The following is a 20,505-nucleotide window of genomic DNA, read 5'->3' as shown; positions in this document are numbered from 1 at the left end:
CTTGTGGTGCATTCCTTCTCCAACATTTAGCATCTTCCCGAAGGCCCACGCGTAGAACCTGCGCAGGTGTTCTATAGTATCTATGCAGGATTTTGAAGTGAATTAAATGGAGCTTGTAGTTTGGGGAAAGCATTTCCAACTGCTCACAGCAGAACATACATTAGTCGTCAGTTAATGGCGTAAGTAATTCCTCGTTCCAACCCTGAACAGACTAGTGTATGGCAATAGGATAAGCCACTTGCATGTCATTGTACAATTGAGTGAGTAATCTGTGCTGGGAAGTGTTTCTCAGTGTCCTCTCTACTGCGATTAATGTAGGCGGACTAGCAGGGAAGGAACTATGCATTGTCCGGCAGGTAGCTCAAATTCTATAATATAGGAACAAGTATGAGGAGTATGATGCCCCAGGGTATAAATCAGAAACGTCCTCCACCCAATCTTCTCAGCTCTCATAACCTCTCCACGACCCTCCAGCACCGACATCTGGGGGTTATACGCCAGGGGGCTGATATAGCAAATAGCAGGTCCTGTCTAGCTCGAATGAGTAAAATGTCCCAGGTCCATCTAAGCATTTCAGTGGTATCGATTTTGTTTTGTGGTCTTTTAAATTTGGAAAAAACTGCTACTTTTAATGGTACCGGCACAGATATGTCCAATTCAACAGCTATGTGGGGTTGAAATGGGATAGGAAATACCCAACGATGCAGGAATTGAGCCTGTGCACATTAGTCGTACAAGGAAATATCTGGCCCTCCCACCCGTCCGTGGCTCAGAGGCAGAGTAAGAAGCTCCCAAGAAATGCGTGTCTGCCTTCCAGGCCTAAACCAAATTAATCATCAGGGATTTAACTTCTTGTAAGAATGCCTGAGTGAGGATTATGGAAAGGTAAACAACGAGATATAAAAATTTGGACAGCACAACCATCTTAGTTATGGCTGTTCGACCTGCTGGAGAAGGGGCAAGTGTGCACAAGTATCAAGTTTACTCTCGAGCCAACTCACTGTGTGTCTGAAGTTCATCGGCCATAACTTTTGCACATCTCAACACAACCAGACTCCCAAGTGCTTAACCATACCCTCAGCCCATTTGAGTGGATAGTTCAGCAGGAATGGGGACTTACCATCAGTCAGAGGAAAGACAGCTGATTTTGATCAATTTATCTAGATTCCAGAGAGTCCACCAAATCTGGTTATTTCACAGAGCATGGGGAGTATATTATCTATGGTATCCATTACATCAAGCGTGACATCATCGGCTTAAAGCCCACTCCCCTATTGGCATGGTTGTGCCAGATTCGAGCAGCCAACAGTTCTTTTGTAATGGACCTACCTGGTATAAAACCAGATTTTTCTGGCCTTGGAATTAAGGGTAGCCGAGGTTGCAGCCTCTGGGCAATTAATTTAGGCAGAATTTGATTATCTAAATGAATTAGGGTAAGCGGGTGGTAATAATCTCGGCTTGTTGGGTCCTTAACAGGTTTCAGTAAAGTCAGAATTACAACCTCTCACATCAAAGGTGGGGAGGCCAGTTTCCAATGATTCCTGGTAAACCTCCAACAGATGGGGTAACAATAGGTCACTGTAGGCTTTGTAAAAGGAGGCAAGCAACCGTCTATACCCGGGGCTTTGACATTTGGGAGGCTATTTATAACTTGCTTTATGTCCTTAACTGTGTAAGGTTCATAAGTGCTATTCCTTGGTTCTGAAGTGCTGCTTCTTGGTAAAAACACCAGCCATTAGAATGAGCACTGGTGGCCGTCTTCCCTAGGCACCATTCCGCCTCCCAAATCTTTAGTTAAAAATCTAGGAGTTTGGATGGATGCCTCACTTAACTATCAGACCCATACCAAAAAAGTAGCTGCCACCTGTGTTGGCTTGCTGAGGAGTCTCAGCCACATACTTGGCTTTTTTGACGCCAAGGTCCGCCAAGTTATCGTTCAAGCAACAATCCTTTCACGCTTGGACTACGCCAATGTCCTCCTCCTAGGCGCCTCCGCCAAGTTATCGTTCAAGCAACAATCCTTTCACGCTTGGACTACGCCAATGTCCTCCTCCTAGGCGCCAATAAAGGAGAGATAGCACGACTGCAACGCATGCAAAACTCTGCGGCTAGAGCCTTAGTCGGCCTTACTCGCAGATGCTCGGCTAGAGCCACAATTCGCAAACTTCACTGGCTACCAGTCGACTCCAGAATTAAGTTCAAAACCCTCATTATGACCTTTAAAATCCTTAAACTCGGAAGTCCAACATTGCTATGACCTCTTCTCAATCCTTATGTTCCATCACGCGATCTGCGATCCTCTAACCAACACCTTCTGAGCGTTCCACGCACAAAACACTGCCGCATGGGCGGCCGCTCCTTTAGGGTTTTGGGAGCCAAGCTCTGGAACGCTCTGCTGTAGGAGAGTAGGGTCTGCTATCCTATGGTCACCCCAAATTTTTGCTTTTTGCTTCACTGGTTTCTGACTTAATGTGGCTGTGGGCCTGCTAATCAGACCCACAGCCTGCTGTTCTCTCTCTAAATTACTGCCAATGCACTTTAGGTGCATTACGAATTGGAACTGGTTCACCTTATGAGCCCCTGTAGTAGGGTACCCTAGGTACCCAGGGCATGGGTGTATCCAAGGCCTACCAGGGGCTGCAGCATGTATTGTGCCACCCCTGGCCTGGCCTCCATATTTGACACAACTGGCTGATCACTCAGCTGGGGTAAGTTGGTGTAATCACCTCTTACTTAGGTACAGTATGTCTGTGCCTAACCCTAAACTGGACACATATGTTCCTATCAGCCACTCCTATGGAAGGCCTCATCAATCCTGGAGGCAGAGTGCTTGGAAATATATGAGATGGTGCTCTAGCATGAGCTGAGCCTGTCTGCAGCTGTTGGGAACCACTCCCTAAGCTGTTCCGGTATATTGCCATACCATATACTCTTAAGTGCATTATAATCCTCGCGGTTAAATGCTATCTTTGGTTTGGCTTTATCAAAACATGTCGAGTAAGGTGTCATACGAATTGGAATACTATCCCCTCGCCAGTTCTGGCGACGGGGATAGCATTCCACCCTTCTAGAGGGACACGACATGTGTGTAGCCTTAACCCTGGTTAAAGTTAAACAGAGCCTCAGCATCACAAAATGGATGCTGCCACCACGGACACGAGTCTGGCCTCCTGCTGCTGACCAAAACTCGGCAGATGGTGGCCTGGACAAAGGTTTTCCTGCCTTGGGAGGTGCGAGCACCACCCCAGACAGGGTTTTGTGTATTGGGTAGGACAGGGCTGAATAGATTCAGACATGCCCGGGGCACACAAGGTGTCCCCGTGCATAGGCCAGTCCAAACCGGTCCTGGGACTTTCCAGACCCAGGCTTGGCGCGGAACTGGACAAAGGAAAGGGGGTGTAACCGCCTCCCTTCCTGGTTCCTCCCAGAGGAGGGACCTAGTAGGTGATCCACCCCTCAGATTGGGAATAAGAGTGGGAGCAGTGCCATTGCACGGCAGATCATCCTGAATCAACTTTACACGAAGAAGAAGACTGGACTTCGACATTCTGCTGCACAGAAGACTGAAGAGAATCTCCCTTGTGGCCTAGGAGTGGCCACCCTGTGAACACAGGTACCAACCAGCAACTCGACGTCTGCTTTGCCGCCGCCTCCCGCCGGAGCCCGAGCCCAGAGCCCAACAAGAACCAGACTCCCAGACCTCTCAGAGCCCGATCCACAGTTCCTGCAAAGAAGGGACCCGTGGAGGCACCGAGTGACGTGGGACCGGACCTCTTGGAAGACACTCGAAAAGCTGACTGCGCAGCTTCTGAGGCATCCTCGACGTTGTGCTTTGGGGACTGAGAACCCCCACCACCGAGCAGCCCTTGCACCGAAGATCAACCCCCCAGCATCTCCACGATCTGCGTGGGGCCCTTTTTTTCATTGTGCCACTCGACGCGCCCTCCCGGCCACTAGCCACGTGGTCAGCGGCAATCTTGGCGACGAAACCGACGATTTACACAGCAGGTCTGGTTGCTCCAGACCTAACCAAGCTCCTGTAAAAAGGAGCACCCGCTCTGACCTTGCTGGTCCGAGTGATAAGCATCTTTCAACTTCTGCGTGGCTTGCATTTGCCAAGGCCTGTTTGCTCCGATCAGGTCGCCGACACCGCCAACAGCGAGAAGCCTACGTGGGACAGCTCGTGACCGACTCCTGGACGTGCTCAACCCCGGGTATCTACGTGGCTGCAGAAAGAAGCTACCCGACAACGCCTGTTTGCACCCGACATCGCCTGGTTCCAATCTGGTTCCACGGTAGTCACTGGCTAGTGACTTTGAATACTGTCCCCTCTGCTTTCAGGTCTTCACATCTTCAGATCCACCCTTGGATCCACCGGAACTCTTCACATCGAGCCGCCTGCAGCATCTTCAGCTCCAAGCACCATCGACCAGCGTGACGAAACCCGACACTACTTCGACCCTGTGCACACGCTTCCTGTGGGTGAGGTAACTCAGCTCCGCCGGTGCTCCTGCACTGGTACACATCTCAAGGGCCTGTGTCTTAAGTTTCAGCTCCATAGGTCACTCGGAAGGTTCCTAACTTTCTAACTTTGTACTTTTTACGCACCATAGACTTTGCATTGGAAAGTGCGTGCACTTTGAACACTGCACCCGAGTCCCGTGGGCCTTTCCCGACTTAATCATTGCTAGTCTCGAATAGCTCCAGCGATTCCCAAGGCCCTAGGCCTGTTCCCTTTCCTATTGGTATCTCTTATACCACTTTCTTAGTATATGGTTTAGGTGGCCCCTAGGGCTCATCCATATTGTGCAACTTTTGTGTATTTTAAACTGTCTTGTGATTTAACGCTTGTGCTTCTGTGCTCATAAAGAGTCCAGGGGATTTTATAGTTAATAAATCAATATATATTTTCAATATATATCTGTGTGGTGTCCCTTTCATTTGGTATTCAAGGGGGTTGTGTATGGTATAACAGCTGGCTTCACATGCCTTTCAGAGTTTAGCCTAAGACTGCTTTGTCCACGTTACCACTAGGATAACTGGTCTACAAGGTTGAATTACAACCATCATCATAAGGGTTGCTTGGCATGGTACAAAGTGATCACTAAGAATTAGTGAGCATTATATACCAGGCCAACGTCTCACATTGGTGAGCAGCGGATTGGGATCTGAGCTTGCTGTTGTTTTACCATTACAATCTTAGAGATTATCATTTGAAAGATCATACAGGTACCTGCTAGGTACATATAAAACAAGACTAGTATACTTAAGTTCTACTGAACTTAGTTGTTGTAGAGCAAAGGGAGTAGCACACCCTAGCTACAACTACTAGATAGGTTTAGTAGGTAAACACCAGTGTAGGTAGATTGCAACACATCCACCCACACTAGAGCAATGTCTGGAGCAGAGGGTTCCACTGGGAACATCCCTGTTGGGAGTGACCCTCCAGGAGCACCATCCAAATTTGCTATTTTCTCCTTTAAGGAATGAGGACAGCTTTGTGTCTTAAGGGGTCTGAGGACAGGGCCTTCCCCTACCACAGACCACCTTAGAGAGATCTTGGATCAGTCTGAGACTCTAAAGACCTCTAAAGCAAACCCCACAGGGGATGCTGAAGGAGGCCATCCTTCAGAGGATGACACTGTAGACACCTCTGCCCCTATCATCCTGGTAGATGAGGAAGCCTCCACCACTGGAGCTCCTCAAGTAGATGAAGAGGAAGAGGAAGAGGAAGAAGAGGAGGAGGTGGAAAGCAGTGAGTCAGATGATGACAGAAATAGTCAGGTGATGGTCAGTAGGCTGAACCAGGCTAACTTAAGTGTGTTTGGGACTGAAGCAAGGCTGACCTTGCCCAGCCACCAAAAATGGACTTAACCAGGGGCATAGGAGGAGGAGGAATCACTCAGGTGAATCCAATACCCCCCATGTCTCTAGAGGCTCTCATGGTCACTCCAGAAGGGAGATGACTAGCCCTCAGAGAAGGGAACATGAGGCCAAAATGAGAGAGGCTGAGCTTAGGATCCAGAAGCGAGAACTCGAGGTTGCCCTGGTCCAAGAGAGACTTGCTAGAGCAAGACAGCCTAGAGAGAGTGGGGTAATAGAACCCACTGGTGGCAGCAATATCCACAAGGATAAAGACAGGTCTTTTGATAACAGAAACCTGAGTAAGATTGTGCCCCCCTACAAAGCTGGGGATGATATCCATAAATGGATTACTGCAATGGAGAGAGCCTGCAGAGTACAGCAGATCCCTCAGGAGCAGTGGGCAGCAATCTTGTGGCTCTCCTTTGAAGGTAGAGGCCGAGACAGACTCCTCACAGTTAGTGATGGGGATTCTAGAAACTACCTGGTCCTGAAGAGTGCTCTGATTGATGGGTTAGGCTTAACCACTGAACAGTACAGGTTAATGTTCAGAGATACCCAGAAGACACAGACTCAGGACTGGTCTGAATTTGTTGAGTGTGCCACTAAGGCTCTGGAGGGATGGTTGCTGGGAAGCAAGGTTACAGACTATGAAGGATTGTATAATTTGCTGATGAGAGAATACATTTTAAATAATTGTCAGAACCAGCAGTTGCATCAACATTTGGTTGACTGACTCAGATTTGACCTCTCCCCAAGAATTGGGAAAGAGGGCAGATAAATGGGTAAGAACCAGAGTTAAGCAAAAGAACCAGAACCAGAACCAGGGTGGTGACCAGAAGAAAACAGACCAGAAGGGTGGGGAGCAGAAATCTAAAGACCAGAAGTCTTCAACAGGGCCCCAAACTGAGACAGAGGGTGGGTCCCAAACTTCCAAGAAGAAGAAGAAAGAAGGTCAGAAGAAACCCTGGTGTAAAACTTGTAAGATCACCTCTCACTGGACAAGTGAGTGTAAAAAGGGTGGAGCCCCCAGCACTGTAGCCCCTAAGGCAACTGCTCCCACTAGTACAGCTAGCAGTGCTGGTCCTCAAGCCAAGGGAGTAGTGGGTATCACTTTGGGAACTGAAGGAGATTCTGACCTAGTCAGAACCCTTACACAGGCTGTCCTGATTTGTGAAGGGGACATAGACTTGACCCCTGACATAAGTCCCAGTAATCTGGGCAAATACAGACAGACACCTTTGATCAACAATAAAGTGGCTCAAGCTTACAGGGACACATGTGCCAGTGTCACTATGGTGACACCTAACTTTGTGGACCGTGGACAATACATGCCAGGTGATAATTACCTGGTGACCAATGCCAGCAATGTCACTACTACACATAGTGTGGCACTTGTTAACTTTTCCTGGGGAGGGGTAACTGGCCTAAAAAGAGTTGTGGTTAGTGCTGATCTCCCAGTAGAATGTTTGTTGGGCAATGACCTGGAGAACTCTCTATGGTCAGAAGTTGAGTACAGGACTCATGCAGAGATGTTAGGGATATCATCACATGTCCTTGCTGTGACCAGGTCACAGGCCGAAAAGTGCCTCTCTGAACCTCAGGTCTTGGATCCTGGAACAATGGACCAAGCACCTTCCAAGAGAAAGAACAGGAGGGTTAAGGCTGTGCCTTCCCAACTGCCTACAACTGAGGATCAGGCTTCACAGGAAACTGATCTTGAGACCCCTGAAGGAACTGTCTCTGAAGAACTTGAACCTGATCAGGTTGAGTTTCTGGGGACAGGGGGACCTTCTAGGGCAGACTTGGGGCAGGCTCAGTTAACCTGTCCTTCTCTTGAACCCCTCAGACAGCAGGCTGCTGCTGAGGCTGCTGGGAATGCTCAAGGTGCCCATAAAGTTGATTGGGATGAAGGACTCCTTTACACAGAGGGTAGAGACCCCAAGCCTGGTACAACCAGGAGGTTGGTTATACCTCTGCAATTTAGGGGTTTCCTTCTCACCTTGGCCCATGATATTCCTTTAGCAGGACACTTAGGCCAGAATAAAACCTGGGACAGGCTTGTCCCTCATTTTCACTGGCCTCACATGTCTGAAGACACCAAGGAGTTTTGTCGCTCCTGTGAAACCTGCCAAGCCAGTGGTAAAGCAGGTGGAACAACAAAGGCCCCCCTGATACCACTACCTGTGGTGGGGGTTCCCTTTGAAAGAGTGGGGATTGATATTGTTGGTCCAATGGATCCCCCTACAGCATCTGGGCACAGATTCATACTGGTGGTAGTGGATCATGCCACCAGGTACCCAGAGGCAATTCCACTTAGGACCACAACAGCTCCTGTTGTGGCCAGGGCCTTACTTGGAGTTTTCTCCAGAGTGGGGTTTCCTAAGGAGGTAATATCTGATAGAGGTGCCAACTTCATGTCAGGATATTTGACAGCTATGTGGAAGGAATGTGGTGTCAACTACAAGTTCACCACTCCTTATCACCCACAATGCAATGGGCGTGTTGAGAGATTTAACAAGACCCTAAAGGGCATAATTAAAGGATTACCTGAAAAGCTCAGGCAAAGATGGGACATCCTACTGCCCTGCCTTTTGTCTGCTTACAGAGAGGTCCCTCAAAAGGGGGTTGGCTTCAGCCCCTTTGAATTGTTGTTTGGGCACCCTGTAAGAGGACCCCTGTGTCTGGTGAAGGAAGGATGGGAGTTACCTCTCAAAAAGCCTAAGCAAGACATAGTGGACTATGTACTTGGTCTCCGCTCCAGGATGGCAGAGTACATGGAAAAGGCATCCAAAAACCTTGAGGCTAGCCAAGAATTACAGAAAGCTTGGCATGACCATAAGGCTGTCCTTGTTGAATTTCAGCCTGGACAGAAGGTATGGGTGTTGGAGCCAGTGGCCCCAGCAGCACTCCAAGACAAATGGTCTGGACCCCATACAATTCTGGAGAAGAAGGGAGAGGTTACCTACTTGGTGGACCTAGGAACTCCCAGGAGCCCCCACAGGGTGCTCCATGTAAACAGATTGAAGGCATATGTCAGCAGGGCAGACATGGGCTTGCTCATGGCTACAGATGAGGGACAGGAGGAAGAGAGTGACCCTCTCCCAGACCTTCTCACTCAGAACCCTGAGGATGGCTCAGTTGATGGTGTGGCCTTAGGTGGCAGCCTCACTGAACATCAGCAACATGACTGCAGACAAGTTCTACAGGCATACAGGCATATGTTCTCATTGACACCCAGTCAGACTAACTGGTGTACACATGTGGTGGACACTGGTGACAGTCTTCCTGTAAAGAGCAAGATTTACAGGCAACCTGACCACGTCAGGGACTGTATAAAGACTGAGGTGCAAAAGATGCTGGAATTAGGTGTCATTGAGACTTCAGAGAGCCCCTGGGCTAGCCCAGTGGTTCTGGTCCCCAAACCTCACACCAAAGATGGCAAGAGAGAGATGAGGTTCTGTGTGGATTACAGAGGACTTAATGCTGTCACCAGGACAGATGCACACCCTATTCCAAGGGCAGATGAGCTCATTGACAAGTTGGCTTCTGCCAAATATTTGAGCACATTTGACTTGACAGCTGGCTACTGGCAAATCAGGTTAGCTGAGGAGTCTAAAGCCAAAAGAGCATTTTATACCCCTAGTGGGCATTATCAGTTTGTGGTGATGCCCTTTGGTTTGAAAAATGCACCTGCCACCTTCCAAAGGTTGGTGAATCAAGTCCTTACTGGGTTGGATGACTTTTGCGCAGCTTATCTGGATGATATTGCTGTCTTTAGCTCCACCTGGGAGGATCACCTGGTCCACCTGAAGGAAGTACTTGAGGCTCTGCAGAAGGCAGGCCTCACTATCAAGGCAACCAAGTGCCAGATAGGGCAGAGTAAGGTTGTATACCTGGTCCACCTTGTAGGTGGAGGCCAAGTTCAACCACTGGAGAGTAAGATCCAGACCATCAAGGACTGGTCCCCTCCAACCACCCAGACTCAGGTCAGAGCTTTCTTGGGCCTGACTGGGTACTACAGGAAGTTTGTTAAGAACTATGGGTCCATTGTGACTCCTCTTAATGATCTGACATCTAAGAAGATGCCCAAAAAGGTTCAGTGGACAGAAATCTGTCAAAAGGCATTTGATGACCTGAAGAAGGCCATGTGCTCTGCACCTATCCTGAAGAGTCCTGACTACTCAAGAGAGTTCATTGTCCAAACAGATGCTTCTGAGTTGGGAGTGGGATTAGTGCTTTCACAGCTTAATGTAGATGGCCAGGACCAGCCCATTGCTTTCATTAGCAGAAGGCTGACCCCCAGAGAGAAACGTTGGTCAGCTATAGAGAGGGAGGCCTTTGCTGTGGTGTGGGCCCTGAAGAAGTTGAGGCCATACTTGTTTGGTACTCACTTCAAGATTCAGACCGACCATAAGCCCCTCTTATGGCTTAATCAGATTAAGGGTGAAAACCCCAAACTACTCAGGTGGTCCATTTCCCTACAGGGGATGGACTTTACAGTGGAGCACCGCCCAGGGACTGACCATGGCAACGCAGATGGTCTCTCCAGGTACTTCCACTTAGAACATGAAGACACAACTGGTCAAGGTTAGTCTAATGTCCCTGCGTTTGGGGGGGGGGGTTATGTAGGAGAGTAGGGTCTGCTATCCTATGGTCACCCCAAATTTTTGCTTTTTGCTTCACTGGTTTCTGACTTAATGTGGCTGTGGGCCTGCTAATCAGACCCACAGCCTGCTGTTCTCTCTCTAAATTACTGCCAATGCACTTTAGGTGCATTACGAATTGGAACTGGTTCACCTTATGAGCCCCTGTAGTAGGGTACCCTAGGTACCCAGGGCATGGGTGTATCCAAGGCCTACCAGGGGCTGCAGCATGTATTGTGCCACCCCTGGCCTGGCCTCCATATTTGACACAACTGGCTGATCACTCAGCTGGGGTAAGTTGTTGTAATCACCTCTTACTTAGGTACAGTATGTCTGTGCCTAACCCTAAACTGGACACATATGTTCCTATCAGCCACTCCTATGGAAGGCCTCATCAATCCTGGAGGCAGAGTGCTTGGAAATATATGAGATGGTGCTCTAGCATGAGCTGAGCCTGCCTGCAGCTGTCGGGAACCACTCCCTAAGCTGTTCCGGGATATTGCCATACCATATACTCTTAAGTGCATTATAATCCTCGCGGTTAAATGCTATCTTATGTTTGGCTTTATCAAAACATGTTGAGTAAGGTGTCATACGAATTGGAATACTATCCCCTCGCCAGTTCTGGCGAAGGGGATAGCATTCCACCCTTCTAGAGGGACACGACATGTGTGTAGCCTTAACCCCGGTTAAAGTTAAACAGAGCCTCAGCATCACAAAATGGATGCTGCCACCACGGACACGAGTCTGGCCTCCTGCTGCTGACCGAAACTCGGTAGATGGTGGCCTGGACAAAGGGTTTCCTGCCTTGGGAGGTGCGAGCACCACCCCAGACAGGGTTTTGTGTATTGGGTAGGACAGGGCTGAATAGAATCAGACATGCCCGGGGCACACAAGGTGTCCCCGTGCATAGGCCAGTCCAAACCGGTCCTGGGACTTTCAGACCCAGGCTTGGCGCGGAACTGGACAAAGGAAAGGGGGTGTAACCGCCCCCCTTCCTGGTTACTCCCAGAGGAGGGACCTAGTAGGTGATCCACCCCTCAGATTGGGAATAAGAGTGGGAGCAGTGCCATTGCACGGCAGATCATCCTGAATCAACTTTACACGAAGAAGAAGACTAGACTTCGACATTCTGCTGCACAGAAGACTGAAGAGAATCTCCCTTGTGGCCTAGGAGTGGCCACCCTGTGAACACAGGTACCAACCAGCAACTCAACGTCTGCTTTGCCGCCGCCTCCCGCCAGAGCCCGAGCCCAGAGCCCGACAAGAACCAAACTCCCAGACCTCTCAGAGCCCGATCCACAGTCCCTGCAAAGAAGAGACCCGTGGAGGCACCGAGTGACGTGGGACCGGACCTCTTAGAAGACACTCGAAAAGCTGACTGCGCAGCTTCTGAGGCATCCTCGACATTGTGCTTTGGGGACTGAGAACCCCCACCACCGAGCAGCCCTTGCACCGAAGATCAGCTCCCCAGCATCTCCACGATCTGCATGGGGCCCTTTTGCATTGTGCCACTTGATGCGCCATCCCGGCCACTAGCCACGTGGTCAGCGGCCATCTTGGCAACGAAACCGACAATTTACACAGCAGGTCTGGTTGCTTCAGACCTAACCAAGCTCCTGTAAAAAGGAGCACCCGCTCTGACCTTGCTGATCCAAGTAATAAGCATCTTTCAACTTCTGCGTGGCTTGCATTTGCCAAGGCCTGTTTGCTCTGATCAGGTCGCCGACACAGCCAACAGCGAGAAGCCTACGTGTGACAGCTCGTGACCGACTCCTTGACGTCCTCGACCCCGGGTATCCACGTGGCTGCAGAAAGAAGCTACCCGACAACGCCTGTTTGCACCCGACATCGCCTGGTTCCAATCTGGTTCCACGGTAGTCACTGGCTAGTGACTTTGAACACTGTCCCCTCTGCTTTCAGGTCTTCACATCTTCAGATCCACCCTTGGATCCACCGGAACTCTTCACATCGAGCCGCCTGCAGCATCTTCAGCTCCAAGCACCATCGACCAGCGTGACGAAACCCGACACTACTTCGACCCTGTGCACCCGCTTCCTGTGGGTGAGGTAACTCAGCTCTGCCGGTGCTCCTGCACTGGTACACATCTCAAGGGCCTGTGTCTTAAGTTTCAGCTCCATAGGTCACTCGGAAGGTTCCTAACTTTCTAACTTTGTACTTTTTACGCACCATAGACTTTGCATTGGAAAGTGTGTGCACTTTGAACACTGCCCCCGAGTCCCGTGGGCCTTTCCCGACTTAATCATTGCTAGTCTCGAATAGCTCCAGCGATTCCCAAGGCCCTAGGCCTGTTCCCTTTCCTATTGGTATCTCTTATACCACTTTCTTAGTATATGGTTTAGGTGGCCCCTAGGGCTCATCCATATTGTGCAACTTTTGTGTATTTTAAACTGTCTTGTGATTTAACGCTTGTGCTTCTGTGCTCATAAAGAGTCCAGGGGATTTTATAGTTAATAAATCAATATATATTTTCAATATATATCTGTGTGGTGTCCCTTTCATTTGGTATTCAAGGGGGTTGTGTATGGTATAACAGCTGGCTTCACATGCCTTTTCAGAGTTTAGCCTAAGACTGCTTTGTCCACGTTACCACTAGGATAACTGGTCTACAAGGTTGAATTACAACCATCATCATAAGGGTTGCTTGGCATGGTACAAAGTGATCACAAAGTGATCACTAAGAATTAGTGAGCATTATATAACAGGCCAACTTCTCACATCTGCCACAAAATATCCGCTCCTTAGAAAGCCTACCCGCTTTCCGAAAAGCCATTAAAACACATTTATTCCCCTCCTCCTAGTTCTCCTCTTCCTTCTTTCAACTCTCAGGCTAGGGTCTGTGGTTTTCTCTAGCGCCGGGACGCCTCTTTGCTGGGGCAGCTGTTTTGCGCTTTACCAAACTATAGAATAGAATAGAATAGAATCTAAATACTCTATCAGCTCTGCTGAGCCAGAGCAACTCTGAAGAATCAAGGTAGGTTAGCAGTTCTCCATGTGGATTGGGGTTTGTGGATGTGTATAAGCTGGCATACAGCTCAACTAGATGGTTCTATAAATGTAGAATGTAAATGTAGGTGTACTTATATAGCGCAACCTGTCACCCAAAAGGCATCCTGGCGCTTGCTTAGGGAACCCGTCCTGGTATTCCCCTGTGAGAGGCCCCGGCAGGGTGTCCACAGGGTGAAAGCCAGGCATCCCGCCGCAAGGGGCCGTAGTGGAGATTAAGCAAGCTATTGCCCAGAGTTGCAGAGTGAGACCCCGTGAGTCGAGTAGGCACCGGAGCGAGAATTGTCAAGGCCGTGGAATTTTGAGGTCCCTATCTCCTTCTCTAAGTTCAGTGATGATGTTGTTGGGTCTATCACCCACCCATATTGCCTAGCTGTGTTGTATTTCCCCATAAACTTTACTTCTCGGTTTGCTTCAGAGATAAGCTCCCTAAATGATGCCAGGTGGACCCCATCGCCTGAATTAAAAAAGCCCTTCTCTATGTCTTTGAGGTGAGATTCTAGAGTATGGAGTCGTTGTTTAATAGACTTCAATACACCTGACGGCAGCAACGCCGTATAACCACTTTAAATGCTACCCAGATTGTCCACGCCAATTTGACTGAACCTTCATTGTCATGGAAATATTCCCTTATGTCTTTTCTAATCTCCTCAAGGAAAGCTTGATCCAGTAGGGCCATAGTACGGAGCCTCCATGTAAAGAGGTGCCACTGCTGGTATGACACAGGGAATTCTAACTTCAGTAAGCATGGGGCGTGATCTAAAAGAGTCCATGGTAGAAGGAAAACCTCTAAGGTCCAAGATGCAATGTCCTGAGAAACCACCCAAAAGTCCAGCCTGGACCAGGCACTACGCTGTGAGGCAACGCAGGAACCTTCCACTCTTTTAGGATGTCGGTGCCTCTATATGTCCAACAGCTCACTAGTATGGATGTAAACTACAGAATGCTCCTTTTCTATCCAGGGAGTCATTTAAAATTGTGTTAAAATCCCCACCAAAAATACTGTGTCGCAGCCCAAGCTTGCAATGTGTGCTCATACTTTGCAAAATAACTCAGGGTCATCCGTGTGGGAACCACAAGTATGGCCTCCTTCTGACAGAGAAAGCCTGTAAGGAGAACAAATCTCCTATTAGTGTCAAGGTGAGCATGCATAGATTTCCAATTCATCCCTCTATGTATCAGTATAGCCACCCTGTGTGCATAGTTGGAATATCCAGTGGAGTACACCTCTCCCAGTGCCTATGCCACAACCTAGGGGCAGATGAATAAGACAGATGAGTCTCCTGCAAAAAAATGAACAATCTTGAATTAGTCTTGCCTGGCCTTCTTGTGATCATTCAGGCCTCTGATATTCCATGTTAGGAACTTGAGAGCTGTCATTTTATGTCAGTGTGGTATAACCAAACTGTGGCTTAGAATAGGTAAGACCATTGTAGTGTATACCCCTTACAGCAACTAACAGAACCTATTAGGCAATTTACATGCAGTGTGTAGAAGCAAGACTATACTGCACCACTAACACCTACCCCCCACACCAACCCCCCAATTAAGTTGAGTAATATTAACCCTCTCCACCCCATACTGCAAACAGCCCTCCCACTTAGACATTCAAAATAGTAGTGGGAGATCTCCCTGGGGCAAGGTATCTCTGGCGTACACCCTTGGCATGTTACGGAGAGTGCAATTAAAGCAAATCAAATATTTACAGGTGGTGGACACTATATTGCACCTAGGTTTTATATCCGGCTACATTGGCATTTCCACTTAGTACGTACTGCCAGACCCATTGGACCAGACCAGACAAATAAACCACCAGATCAGTCATTGTCTATGAGTGTCCCCTCTGTCCGCCCTAACGTTTTAATCTGGTGTTTGCCCCAACAGCGTGTTTAGCATATTTTAAGGCTGAAATAGCATCTGTGAAAAAGTGATGGCTGCCTTCGTAGTGGACTTTAAGCTTTGTAGGGTACAGCAGAGCATAAGTGATGCCAGCCTTCCAAAGGATGCCATTGACAGAAGCACATTCTCTTCTCGCCACTAGGACTGTCGGAGTGAAATCAGAGATGAAAGAGATCTGGTTGCCCTGATGTGTTATCAGGCCAATTTCTCTTGCAGCACAGAGGATGGCATCTCTATTATGATAGTTCAATGCCAGGATAAGTCACGGAGTGCCTCCCACAGGGGGTCTCGGGCCAGGGACATGTGAGCTCTCTCCACAATAAACAATTTAGAAAAGGATGATCCAAAAACCTCCCAGAGAAGAGTTTGACAAATTCCTCCACCCTGCCCATGGATGTAGTTTCCTGTATGCCAGTAAGCTGTATGTTATTTCAGTAGGACCTGGTTTTCAGGTATTCACTTCTGCTTCAATAACTTCCAGTACTTTTTCATGCTCAACATCTGCTCTCTTGAGTGTCTGGAAATCGTGTCTATCGGAAACCCGGTTTTCCAGTGTATAAATACGTACTTTATGAGTATCAGGTTGTTTTTTGACCTGGTCAAGCCTGTCCGTTATTTGATCTATTTTAGTAACAATTGTTTCGAAGTGTGATTGCACCTTGAATAAGATTGATCACAGGTAACTGTTTGCCTAGGCAGCCTTTTATTTTCGAATGTTAGTTTACTTTGTTTGGCATCGGTCTTTCCCATATTCTTGCTAGGTTTCACCTCCAAGAAGTGTGAGACCAAAAGAGGGAGCCACCTGAGGCTCACTATCCCTGAGACTGTGCAGAGTGGCAGCAGATCTCCATGATGCACTCCTCCCCCCTGAAGTTGTAAGGGAACAATAAAACAGGCCCACATTTCAAAACCAGATCAGCTGTTGCCTATGCAGAATACATTTTCTCAGAAGTGAGGGGTCACCACCGGCCTCACTATGTGATACCCGCTCTCCGCTCTTCATCATGTACCCAGGGGTCCAAGTATCACCCCCGGGGAAGGAGAAACACCATTGAAGGCACAGCCGCTGTCTCAGCACACACAACTGGCCTCCAGGATTAGGCAGCGCTTAAGGAAAGGGGCCCAGATTCTGATGGTCCGGTCATCTTATAACGTTCACAATTTACACCAGACGTGGCCAGTTCGTATTAAAGTACAGGGCTTCCCACCTATGGTGTATCACCACACCCAAGCTTGGCCCATAGGGTATTAACCTACCCATGCAATCCATTTATGGTAGAACTGTAAGCTGCTTCTTCTTGCAGGGTCTGCATGTGCATCCTGAGCACTGGTGTGTCACAGGCCACAGGGTCCGCTGCAGCTGTCGGCCCCGGTCTCTGCCTGCTTAGCAGCACCTCCTAGTTCAGCTGCCCAGTCCAGCCTACACTATCAGCAGATAGGGGGTTCTCGGATGTGGGGGATACCACTGACGTAGGCTCCCGGATCAGGCCAGGTGGCAGGCTCCCAGTGACACAGCCGCACCAGTTGGGGTCGGCTGGCAACCCCTCTCTCCTCAACTGGCCCCGGGAGCACTCCTCCAGACAAGAGGCGACCCCTGCAAACTGCTCTCACTCCGAGATGGACATTCCTCCGATCTAGCCAGAGCACAGATGGGCCCCCCGCCTGAATGTTCCCATGCCAGCACAGACGCAGGGTGTTGAAGTACACACTGAGCTACTCCCCTCCTGCAAGCCTCCACCATGAGCGCCGTCTGGCTCAGCCCTCAGCTGTAGAACTGTCCAGCGTCTAGCCCCCAAACAGGGCTCCATTTTCTCCCGGTGCAATGGGCAGTTAATTTCAAGCCCTTTGCCGCATCAACACTCCCAGATGTGGGCGGATTATTGACAGATATTGTCCCAGCTGGCAGAACCTACTCAGAGAGTGGCCATGTCGCAGCACCACTAGACCACAACCCCCATGAGTCCAAAAACTTAATGACAGCTTCACTGAGATCACACTGTGGGTCCAAGACATGAAGGGCATCACTTGGATATCAGTAGGTCTCTTTAGGGCATTAGGACTTGGTTCAAAGGTGTTAGGAGATATTATGTCCCATGACTTCAAACAGGAGGCCAGCAGACTATCCCTTGCAGTCACTCTGGTAGCCCTGGGTCCAGCAGTAAGTCCAAACCCTCTGGCTAAGGCAGGGCAGCAGCAGCAGCGCAGCAATCCAGCAAGACAGAATTCCAGCAAGGTAGCAGTCCAACGAGTGAAAGTCATTTCAGAAGCATGGTTCATTGTTTATATGTTGTGCCTTCGTTAAAGTGGGGGAAGCTTCTAAAGAATTCCATTTGAAGTGCTCAGGTTTCCCACCCTCACCCTACCTACTACAGGGGTTATGTATATCTTTATCTGAAGGCAGGACACAGCCTATTAAGTTGCAGGTGGGACATATCACAGACCAAGCACCCATCCTGCCAGGTATTGGCCCACCCAGGCACACCTAAGTGTTCTATTGTATGTGTCTTTTTGATATAAATACACAAAATCCAACTGACACCTACACCCAGTCAGGTGTCCCAGAACAGACTGCAGGGATTACATTGCTAAGACAGGAACATTTCAATGTTATACATTTGCTGCAACAACAAATGATTGGTGCAGTGAGCAAAATAACAATGGATCTAACCCAGATCTCTTTACTGGGGGTGAATGTTTGATTGATTCGGCATTCCATCCATCATTTGTTGTTGCAGCACTTGTTGCTCAAATATGAGCCCCTTGCTCACTGAGCCACTGGATTCAAGCTAGCCTGGCTGATGAGGGGTTTTACCTCAAAACCTGTCCCAGGATGCTTGTTTCTTGTGCATGGAGGACCTGGCTTGACAGTTTGGACTGGACTGTTCCAATGAAGAGATCTTCTGACTAGGGTAAATGTTTGATTCCTTTTGCATATGACTGGGTCCAAACTGATGTGGCGTAAAGCGCAAAAGAATGATTAATTTAACTCAGATCTCTTTACAAGGGGTATGTATGATTCATTTAGCATTCCGTCCATCATTTATTGCTGTAACACTTTTCACACTTAGTGGGATGAGCATTTCCAGACATGGGTACCTTGCTCGCTGTGTCGCTGGATTGAAGATAGCCTGGCTGATGTGGGGTGTTACCCCAACACCGTTCCAATGATGCTTGTATCTGGTCTAGGGAGGTCCTGGCTTAGCAGTTTGGGCTAGACTGTTCCCATGAGGAGCAGGGTGAAGAATAATTTGCAAATTGCTGGATCCAAACTGGTGTGGTTTAGTGAGAAAAAGAACAATGGATTTAACCCATATCTTGTGACTAGGGTAAATGTTTGATTCATTCAGCATTCCATCCATTATGTCTTGTCTTAGCAACATTACAAATGTGGCATTTTCAAAACTGTGATAAACAATCTGCCTATAGCATTGAAGAGGATTTCTAATTACAGTTCTAAAGACACCAAACAAGAACTGTTCACGTATTTCCACTCAATATTTAGCACGTATTAAATGAAATCCCAATGTTATCCCATAGTAGAGGTATGCCCTTACAGTAGTGAAATATGCATTTAGGAGTTTTTTACCACCTGAGCATGTAAAATGCAAACATATATGCCCAACATTTTAGTTACACTGCACCCTGCCCTATATGCATTATAGAGCCTATTTTAGGAGTGACTTCTATGTAATAAAGATGGGAGTTTAAGACTTGGAAAAGAGGGTTAATTTTTAAAACTGACATGACAGTTTCAGACTGCATCCACGCTTTAATATCAGGCCTGGGAAGGTTTCAAGGTGCTACCAAAGTGGGTGGGTCAATAAGTACCTCAGACTGACTGTTAGTCTTTAAGTTACTCGTCCTGGGCTCACATAGTACCACTTTACCAGGGACTAATATGAAAATAAAATATGCCAATTGGCAATCGGATATAAGCCAATTCTACCATGTTTAGTGCAGGGAGCCAAGCACTGTGGGACTGGTTAGCAGAGCCCTAAGGCCAAGAAAATGGAATAACAGAATGAATATCGTGTTAAATCCGGCACATTCCTGTCCTTTTCCTATCACGCAGCGCATCGAGTTGACTTGCTGCGCTGCGTGATTTGTTCATTATTACGCCCCTTACTATGAAGACTGTATTAACCATAAGGCACTTCATTCATAGCTCTGAATCTAGCCATCTGCAGAGAGCAGCGACAACCTTAGGAGAGTATAGGGACTGATGATGGGTTTTGTGAAAATTACCCATCCTCTAACTTATGGAGGTAACTTAGATAATGGAGTCGAACCCAACTCCGGGATACCAGCTATCATAGGGATATAATCATTACAAAAGATGCTAAACAAATCAGTTTCTGCAACTGCTAGTAGGTTTTAAAATCCATCCCGGTTAGCCTTCAATTCATTATCTCTTCATGATACATTTAAATAGCAATAAATATAACTTTTACCTCAACATTTTATATTTATTTGTTTATAATCCGTAAATAAGGCACTAGTTTACCCTTTTTTATGGCCTACGACCCTGTTCATTACTTTACCTGGTTTTTATATATTGAAACCCATCATATGTGGCACTAACATGTAGATTACATACAACATTCTTCCTTTTTTTCTATTTATGTTTTTATGTTCTGAAAGATCAATCCCTTCCCAACGCTTAATTGGGAACTTGGCAATGTGTAACTTTTTCACCATCAGTGTAAATAACTAAATGAATAAATAAATAAACAAAAGAATAAATAGAGGTTGGGGCACATCTGCTCCCTCCCTCCCACAGTAACCCAGTCTCAGTTCATGTTGTTCTGTGTGCAGAGCAGAACGACAGGAAGGGACAGGTAAATATATTATGAGAGATAAGAGCTCAAAAAGACAGTAAGCAAACAATAGGCTTACTGGTCTCAACAGGGGTGTGCCTCCAGCAAGTATGAGTGACCTGGAAACCAGCTGAGCACTCCAGGAGACTGCTGTCCACACACTTGCCCAACTGTGAGGACTAAACTAGAAGAAACAAAGCACAGCCCAACAGAACAAACACAAAAGAAGCCTGGGACAGGGAAAACCAAGAAAA

The sequence above is a fragment of the Lissotriton vulgaris genome, chromosome 4_1 (assembly GCF_964263255.1).
Source record: "Lissotriton vulgaris chromosome 4_1, aLisVul1.2, whole genome shotgun sequence".
NCBI lineage: Eukaryota > Metazoa > Chordata > Amphibia > Caudata > Salamandridae > Lissotriton > Lissotriton vulgaris.
The sequence above is the reverse complement of the archived record's forward strand: the minus strand, read 5'-3'. Positions refer to the sequence as shown.